Source organism: Leptonychotes weddellii, chromosome 16, assembly GCF_054177405.1.
Source record: "Leptonychotes weddellii isolate Sample4059 chromosome 16, ASM5417740v2, whole genome shotgun sequence".
Lineage (NCBI taxonomy): Eukaryota > Metazoa > Chordata > Mammalia > Carnivora > Phocidae > Leptonychotes > Leptonychotes weddellii.
The window spans coordinates 29,422,684-29,432,010 of record NC_138384.1 but is presented as its reverse complement, the minus strand read 5'-3'; the positions used below and the strand labels follow the sequence as shown (position 1 = coordinate 29,432,010).

Genomic DNA, 9,327 nt, shown 5'->3' with positions numbered 1-9,327 from the left:
GAGAAGACATCCAGTGTTTGTGGATTGGAAGACTCAGTATTAAGACACCAATACTACCCAAAGCGACCTACAGATTTGATTAAATTGCTATCAAAATACCAACTATGCTTTTGCAGAAACAGAAGACTCCATCCTAAAACTCAGATGAATTATCAAGGGACTCTGGACTCTGAATAATCAAAACATCTCCAAAGAGAACAAAGTTGGAGGTGTTAACTTTCTAATTTCAGAACTTCCTACAAAGCTATAGTAAACAAACAGTCTAGCATTGGCATAGAGGCAGATATATAAGACAAATGGAAGAGAATAGAGAGCCCAGGAAAACCCTCACATGTATGGCCCGAGGATTTTCTGCAAGGGAGACAAAACCATTCAATGGGAAAGAGACAATCTTTTCAACAAATGATGATGGGAGAACTGGATATCCACATGGAAAAGAATACAGCTGGACTTTTCCTTTAGACCATATACAAAAATTAACTCAAAATTGATCAAAGAGCTCAATATAAGAACTAAAACTATAAAACTCTTAGAAGAAAACAGAGAGGAAAAGCGTTAAGGACATTGATTTGGCAAATCCAATGGGATCAAAATCACAGGCAGCAAAAGAAAAAAATAGATAAATAGGGCTTCATCAAAATTTAAAACTTCTGTGCATCAAGAGACATCAACAGAGTGAAAAGGCAACCCACAAAATCAGAGAAAAAATTTGCAAAACATATATTTGTGAAGGGAGTCATAGCCAGAATATATAAAGAATTCCCACGATTCAACAACAAAAACACAAAGACCCAGTTAAAAAATAGGCAAAAGACCGGACTAGAAGTTTCTCCAAAGAAGATATACAAATGGCCAATAAGTTCATGGAAAGATGCTCGGCATCATTAATCATTATGAAATACAAATCAAAACCACAATGAGATCCCATCCCATACCCATTAGGATGGCTATTTTCAGAAAAAACAGAAAGTAACAAACATTAGTGATGATGTAGAGAACTTGGAGCCCTTGTGCGTTACTAGTGGGGCTGTAAAATAGTCTAGCTGCTGTGCAAAGCATTAAGTCAGTTCCTCACAATTAAACATAGAATTGCCATATGATCCAGCAATTCCAATTCTGGGCATACACCCAGAAGAATTGAAAGCAAGGTCGCAAAGAGATATTTGTACAATCATGTTCATAGCAGCATCACTCACAATAGCCAAAAGGTGGAAACAACCCAAATATTCATCAACAGATGAACAGATAAACACCATGTGGTAGATACCTACAATAGAATATTATTCAGCCTTAAAAGGGAATGACATTCCCACACATGTACGGTGTGGATGAAACTTGAAGACGTGATGCGAACTGAAATAAGCCAGTGACAAAAAGACAAATATTGTATGATGCCATTTACCTGAGGTACACAGAATAGTCAAATTCATAGAGGTGGGAAGTAGAATGGTGCTTCCTTGGGGCTGAGGGAAGAGGCGTAATGGGCACTTCTAATGGAATGTGTTCAGAGTTTCAGTTTGGGACGATGAGAAAGTTCTGGAGATGGATGGTGGTGATGATTGTACAAAAAGGTGAATGTATTTAATGCCACCAAATTGTACTCTTAAAAATGGCTGCAACGCAGGGGGGCCTGGGTGGTGCAGTCGGTTGAGCATCCGACTCTTGGTTTAGGCTCAGATCGTGATCTCACGCTCGTGAGATCGAGCCCCGCGTCTGGCTCTGTATTCAACCTGGAGTCTGCTTGTAACTCTCTCTCTCCCTCTCTCTAATAAATAAATAAATCTTTAAAAAATCGCTACAATGCTAAGTTTTATGTATGTTTTAACACAATTAAAAAACTATCTTACAAAAAAAAAGTGATTTTCTATCACACTTAGAATAAAATCCAGTTCCTTGCATGGCCTGGGAGGTGTTGCAGGAGCTGGTCCCTGCTGACTGCTGACTTTACCTGGCATCACTCTCCTTCGCTCACACCCCTTCAGCCGCATTGGTTTTTTTTTTTCTCATTCCCCCAACACATGAAAGATTTCCTGCCACTGGACCTTTGCATTTGTGGTTTCCCTTGCCTGCAATATTCTTCCTCCAGATGGTTCCATGGAGCTCTCTTTCTTGCCCTCCAGTGCCAGTTCAGATATTATTAAAAAAAAATCCCTGATCATCTAATTCAAAATCGTAACCCCAAGTTATTCTATTTTTTTTTCTCTGTAAGTTACGTTGCATCACAGAACACTGTTTCTTTCCTTTAAAGTATTTGGACAATCAAAAACTATCCTTTTGATATTTTTGTTTACTTTTATTTATTTATTTACACCTGTATTGATGATTATTGTATGCCAGGTACTATGGGGTTACACCAATAAAATCATTTTAATGGAGCTTATATTCTAGTGGACAGATCCAGGCACCCTGGGTAAATTCATAACATAGGTATTATGTTAGATTGTGACAAATGTTAAGTAGAAACACAAAATAGGGCCAGGACAGAGCATGTTGGGGGTGGGGTTTGTAACGTGCTTGCTCATTGATTGACCTCTGCTAGAATGTAACCCTTGAGGGCAGGACCTTCTCTGTATTGGTCAGCTCTGTATTCCCAGCGCCTACAGCAGTGTTGGGAACGTGTCATTAATATTTGTTGAACAGATGCTGTGTAGATCAGTGATGGTCTGACTTGCAGCAGGGGTGTAGAGTGGGAGATTGTTTATAGAGGGTGATCTCAACTTGCCCACGCATCCAGGAACTGTGTTCAGTGAGATCTAAACAGATCTTCCTTCTTTTCTTATTATGGTAAAATGCATGTAAAATTTACCATTTTAGCCATTTGTAAGCATACAGTTCGGTGACATTAAGTGGACCCCCAATGTTGTGCAACCATCACCACTATCCATCTCGAGAACTTTTTCATCATCCCAAATCGGAACTCTGTACTCATTAGACACTGACTCCCCATGTCCCCCTCCCTCCAGGCCCTGGTAACAACAATCCTATTTTCCGTCCCCGTGAATCTGACTACTCCAGGCACCTCACACCATATTTGTCCTTTTGCGTCTGGCTCCTTTCATTTAGCGTAACGTCTTCAAGTTTCATCTATGTTGTAGCATACACCCGAATTTCGTTCCTTTTAAGAAAAAGGAATTTACATTTTAGGTAAAGCCTTATATTTTAGGCATATCATTCTAGGAGGTATATAGGGCGTCTCATTGTGATTTTAACTTGCCTTTCCCAAAAGAATTTTTAAGGCTGAATAATATTCCTGTTATGCGTATACCCAAGGGAGCTCCAGGACTTGGTCAGGTTTGTGATTGATGAAGGAGTCCAGCCAGACCCTAAGCTCTCTGAGGATGGCGATGGTGCTTACCTTGTTCAGTGCATGGCCCCAGTGCCCAACGCCTGCATGGAGTAGGTGCCCAATGCATTGAAAGAGAGAGCATAAAGCTCTCTGACCCTCTGTGGACCTCCTAGAATTGTCCACCTCAATACTGGTAATATTTTCCCTATAAGTGGAGGCCACAGACAGGGAGGGTCCCCTGATGACATTTCACTCCATATACTGGATGACCCTAATGGATTCCGATTTAGTTTCGTTCAGTCACCACCCCAGACTGGACGTAACTGGAATCGATGGGTCGGTCTGCCTTCATCATAAAGACAAAAGGAACACGGGGATAGGATGGGAAGGAAAACTGGACTCCTGTATGTACCCTTGGATACCTGTGAAATTGACATCACCACTGAAATTTGGAGAACTTCTTGTTCTCTGTCTTTATTACGGACGGCTGTCCTCCTTCCTTTTCTAGCTCTTGCTGGGAGTTTCGATTTCCTTCTTCCCAGGACTCAAGCGAGGAAGTATAACTATGTCTGCCCTATTGTGGAACCAAAGAGAACCAGATCTGCAAGCACGCGGGAGACATGCTTTCAGACCCTGGAAAGCACAGACTCCAGGCAAGGCTCATTTCTCACCACCAGGAGTGCTGGGTACTGAACCAGCTCAGAGCGAGCTCCCCAAGTCATGTTTACACTGTCATGCTGTGCAAATTGGAGAGTTTGTTTCCAGGAACATCTGGGAGGACCAGCTGGACACGTGTTTCCCTTCTCATTAATTTAGGCTCCTAATTAATCGTGCAAAACCCAAACCAAATAAGCAGGAACAGGGACTGAAAATAATCATTAAGCCCCCCCAAATACGCACACATTTTAATGAAAACTTGGCCCAGGTGATTGGACCTCTCCTGGCTCAGCCCTGTGGCTCTAGCAGGGGAGTTCACCAGGGAGAAATGCCTGAGGAAGCAGAGATTTCTATACTGTGCTGGGCAGCACAGAACCTAAAAGGCCAGGGGGACTTGGGACCGACTTCCTACCAATTCATAAGGAATGGATTTCCCTGGGGGTCAAGCATATTGTGGACATTCCAGCAAAATGGCCTGTGTTCAAACCCTCCCAACAGTATTCGCAGCTGTTCACCTCTCTGGGCCTCAGTGTTCCCATCTGGAAAATAGGAACAATGATATTCTCTGTCTCACAAGGCTATTTTGAAGATAGAGTGGGATAATTTATTTAAGGTACTCAGCTCTGGTCCTGGCACCTTGTGAGCTGGATGACTGGTAACCGTTATTGTCAAAGGCTGCTATGGATCCTTATTCTTACTCATAATCTCCTTCTCCACCTCTGATGATGATGACTAGTCATATTTAAAAAAAAAAAAAAAAGGTATGTCAGGAAGGCCAACACATGGAAATGAAAATCCATTTCCTGCCTTTCTTTGTCATCCATCTTGGTCCAGAAGGGTCCAGCTGAAGGCACAATTTGGCCACCATACTCAAAGTACAGTTTTCTTTTCTGATTCTGACAGTATTCTGGGTTAATGTCCCTCTCAAGCTTTATAGCATCGGAAGAAAGAGGTTCGCAATGTCTCCTCGTGGGTGATGGGCATACTGGCCAAGATGGAGCAGGAAATTTGGTGGGGTTTTGAGCTCCATCATGCCTCCTGAATAGAGTCTGGAAAATGCTGGTTTTGCGACCTAATCACATGCTGAGTGCAAGGATTCCTACTTCGAGGAAAAACAGAGTTAAAAAGATTTATTGGAAGTATTCCAAGGGCATCCAGCACATCAAACAGCTGTGCAAAGGGGGCTGGAGTTAGAAGAGCACGAGCCTCTAGAAGGCACGGTGTGTTCCTCACTTTTGCTGCACGTGGATTTTATAGGAAGATATGTTTGGGGTTTTTTGGTGCTGTCCCCTTTCCCTTTATGCGCCCGAAGAAGACCTTGGAAACGTGGTTTAGAGATATATTCGGGACAGACTGTGGGCGAGGGCTCACTAAAAGGTAAATCTGATCATGCCATTCTGCCTGTTAGAGACAGCCCTTGAGATAAACCGTACCCTCCCCGCCCAGCTGACCAGGTCCTGGAAAGTTCAGCCCCTGCCCGTGATAGGGGCTGCACTTTCCATCTCCCCTCCTGCCACCCCGTCTCCTACTTCACAGGCCCCTCCTGTTCCTGGAAATCTGAATGCCCTCTTCCCCTCTGCCCAATGCTCTTACCTCTGCTGAGAGAACTACCCCTCTTGCACGCCTCTCAGCCAAGGCTTCTCATCCTTCAGGAGTGCGGGCAAGTGACATTTCAAGCAGGAAGTTGTCCCTGAACCTGAATTTGGTCGATTTGTCTCCTTGCATCTGCCCACAACATCTCAGCCCTCTTCTAGATTGGCGACTGCCCTGTTGTGTCACCACTGCTTGATCGTTCGCCTCACTTGAGAGATGCAAGAAGGATTAGCGCAAGGGCCACCATCCGGTGTCTGTGTCTTTAACTCAACGTGTGGGACAGTTCTATTTCTCTAAACCTTGACATGTAAAGAGTTTTTGGGGGGATAGATGAACATCCAGCCTGATATGGCTGCTTCAAGCCTTGACTTGGATGTAGATAGCAGCCCCTTGCTCAGGAGTGACGCAGGGAATGTTCTTCACCCAGAAGCATGAGACCACCCCACATATCTGTCCCAAGGCCCCTCCCAACTCCTGCCAGCATGCCTTTCCTTTGCTTTCTGGTTTTATAAGTCGGCTGTCTTGCTAGCAGTGTCTTCGGTTCCTGTCCATCATGGCCTGTAACCTTGAGTCACCACATGCAACATTCCACCTGGTTGGCCTCCAGGTCCCCCTACCTGATTTCTCTACGGGAAGCAGAGCAGCCCCTTGGTGAGCCCCCACCCACAGATGAAGAAAACTTTCTCGGCTTCTTTCTTGCCAGGGATGGGGCTGCCTTTCCCATAGGTAGGCACTGGGATGCCATCTCAAGTCAGCAGGAAAAGCAATCAATGTGTAAGCTTTAGAAACAATGTATCAGGCAGTCCATGGAATGGGAGAAAATATTTGCAAATCATTTATCTGATAAGGGGTTAATACCCAAAGTATATAAAGAACTCATACCGCTCAATAATAAAAAAATAAATGATCTGGTTACAAAATCCACAGAGAAACTGAATACATGTTTCCAAACAAGACATACAGATGGCCAACAGGTACACGAAAAAGTGCTCGACATCGCTCATCATCAGGGAAATGCAAATCAAAACCACAATGAGATATCACTTCATACTTACTAGAATGACCAGTATCAAAAAGACAAGAGATAACAGGTGTTGGGGAGGATCTAAAGAAAAGAGAACGTTCTTTCACTGTTGTTGGGAATGTAAATTGGCACAGCCACTATGGAAAACAGTATGAAGGCTCCTGAAAAATTTAAAAATAGAACTACCCTATGATCCAGCAAACCCACTTCTGGGTATATATCAAAAAGAAGTGAAATCACTATCTCAAAAAGATATTTGCCCTCCCATGTTCGTTGCATCATTATTTACAATAGTCAAGATATGGAAACAACTTAAGGGTTCATCGACAGATGAATGGGTAAAGAAAATATGGTATATATGCACAGTGGTTTATTATTTAACCTTAAAAAAAGAAGGAAACCTTGCCATTTGCAACAACATGGGTGAACCTTGAGGGCTAAGTGAAATAAGACGGAGAAAGACAAATACCATATAATCTTGCTTATATGCGACATCTAAAAAAACCTGAATTCATAGATGCAGAGAATAGATGGGTGGTTGCAAGAGGTGGGGGATGGGGGTTGGGGGGTGGTGGGGGAAGGTGGTCAAAACAAACAAACTTCCAGTTTTAAGATAAATAAGTTCTTACAAACTTCGGTTTTAAGAGAAATAAGTTCTGGGGATGTAATGTACCGTATGGTGACTCTAATTAACAACTGTATATTTGAAAGTTGCTAAAAGAGTAGATGTTAAAAGTTCTTATCTCAAGAGAAAATAATTTGTGACTCTGAAGTGACAGATGTTAACTTACTGTGATCATCATTTTGCAATATGTACATAAGTCAAATCATCATGTACACCTAAAACTAAACATTACATGTCAATTATATCTCATTAAAACTGGGGAAAAAATGATGCATCAGAACATGAAAACTGCTTATGGCCAGGCAGTGAGGCAGAAGATTCCCGAAAGAAATTTATGAGATTTTCTGTGGCAAGCCAGGCAGGTAAGTTGTGGCAACTTTATAAGTTATTATACTTCTCAATGTAAATAACAGAAACCCAAATTTTGGTGGCACAGACAATAGAGACAGTTGATTCGCTCATGTAATTGGAAAATACAGATTGGGTTTCAGGTAGAGCTTGATCCTGTGGCTCAGTGATGTCATTAAAGACCCACTTTCTCCATTGCAAGATGCCTTGTAATGGCTTTTGAGGCTTCAGACTTGATCACTCACAGGAGGGAAGAGAAAGTGCCTTGCTTCTGGCATCAGAAAATGTTCTGTTCAGGAGGGGCTTAAGTGGCTTGAGGCAGATGTTCAACTATGAACCAATCACTGTAGGCATGGCGAGGGAAGATAATGATTGCCACGGCCATAGGTTTCACTCCTGGCAGCAAGAGATGAAGTTGGCTACTTTAGAACAACATAGAATTCCTTGTGGAAGTCAAAGGAGAAAGTAGGAAAAGGTGCAGAAGTGCAACAGTGATCTGATCGTGGGAATCAGAAGACACTGGCCTGGGCAGCTCCCCTTGGTGTGGCACAGGGAGACTCTCAGCTATGGTACCAGTCTGCAGAATGCGCACACTGGGGAATGAGAAGGTTGCTTCTGCCTGCAGCAACGTTTCATTTCTGGGAGAAGTTGACTTGGTTGATGTTTTGCAATCTCTCTCTTCCAGCACTGGGGCAGGTACATGGATGGGCTGAGAACAGATGCTTGCACGTGACTCTGGAATGCACTTGGTTGGAACAGAGTAGGACTCGGGAGCCAAGAACTTGCACCGAATTCGGCCACTCCTGTGGCCAATCCCCCATTGTTCCCATGGCAGGCGTGGCAGCGAGAGAGTGTCTCTCCTATTACATTTCATTGTAATCTGGACATTAATCCAAGCTCAGCAAGTGTAATGCTAACCCACACAATCGACCCGTAACAAACCTCAGACCTTCTTGTCGTCACAGGTTACAGTGCACAATCCCATGTAAGAGCTTGTTTACTTTTATGCAATACACAGGTTTTACTTGGTTCAATGTACTGTGTAACAACAACCTAGCAATTTGCATGTTCTTCCTGATTATCTGGTAATTAAACCCAGTAAGTACAAACATACTGTAATTATCGTGTAACCGACCATCTGGATGGAGAGATGGAAATAACTATGTATTTACGCTATAAGCTGTATGATAATTATGACGTAATGGAGCGATCAGCTACGAAGGAGAAGAAAGATTTGCAAGAGGCATGATCATGCTTTAGCATGGTCCTAGCATTAATTCTAACCTTAATTTTCTAGAAATAGTCAGAGGTGTAAGGCAGCTTGGCGGATGAATCCCACCCGGATGGAGGCATTTGGAAGCACAGTAGAAGATCAAGCAATATGGAACTGGAGATGCAGGCACAGGAAGTGAAGGCGCCCACTCATTTATTTGGATCTTGTTTACACTTCATTGGACAACACTAAGCATTTGTTGTTTTGAACTGCTCTCCATTTGCATGGGAGTCAGCAGTACCTGTCAGTAAATGGTAATGTGTTTGAATATGGTTACTATGTTTTGTTTTACAGATCTTAGATTCATGGAGGAAATGGGGTATGCGACCGCAGAAAAGGTTTTAATATAATTGCATTTGCACTACTGTAATATTATTTGTAAAATGCACATCCCCTTTCGCACAGAACCACGAATAACATCCTTACCAGTGAATGTGCTGAACACCAAGCTTCACTCTACTTAGGCTGCGATGCATATATATGAGGGAAAAAAGAAAGTGGTGTATAGGGTATTGGAGAAT

At 42.8% G+C, this 9,327-nt stretch overlaps 1 long non-coding RNA gene across 1 annotated transcript in view; it reads left to right on the top strand.

Moving 5' to 3' along the window:
* LOC115936823 (uncharacterized) overlaps nucleotides 1–9,018 on the top strand; it is a 43,915-nt gene extending 34,897 nt beyond the window's left edge. The window contains exon 4 of the long non-coding RNA XR_014140719.1: nucleotides 8,831–9,018. This is a non-coding gene — a long non-coding RNA (uncharacterized LOC115936823). The remainder of the gene's footprint in view (nucleotides 1–8,830) is intronic.
* The last annotated feature ends 309 nt before the right edge of the window (nucleotides 9,019–9,327 follow it).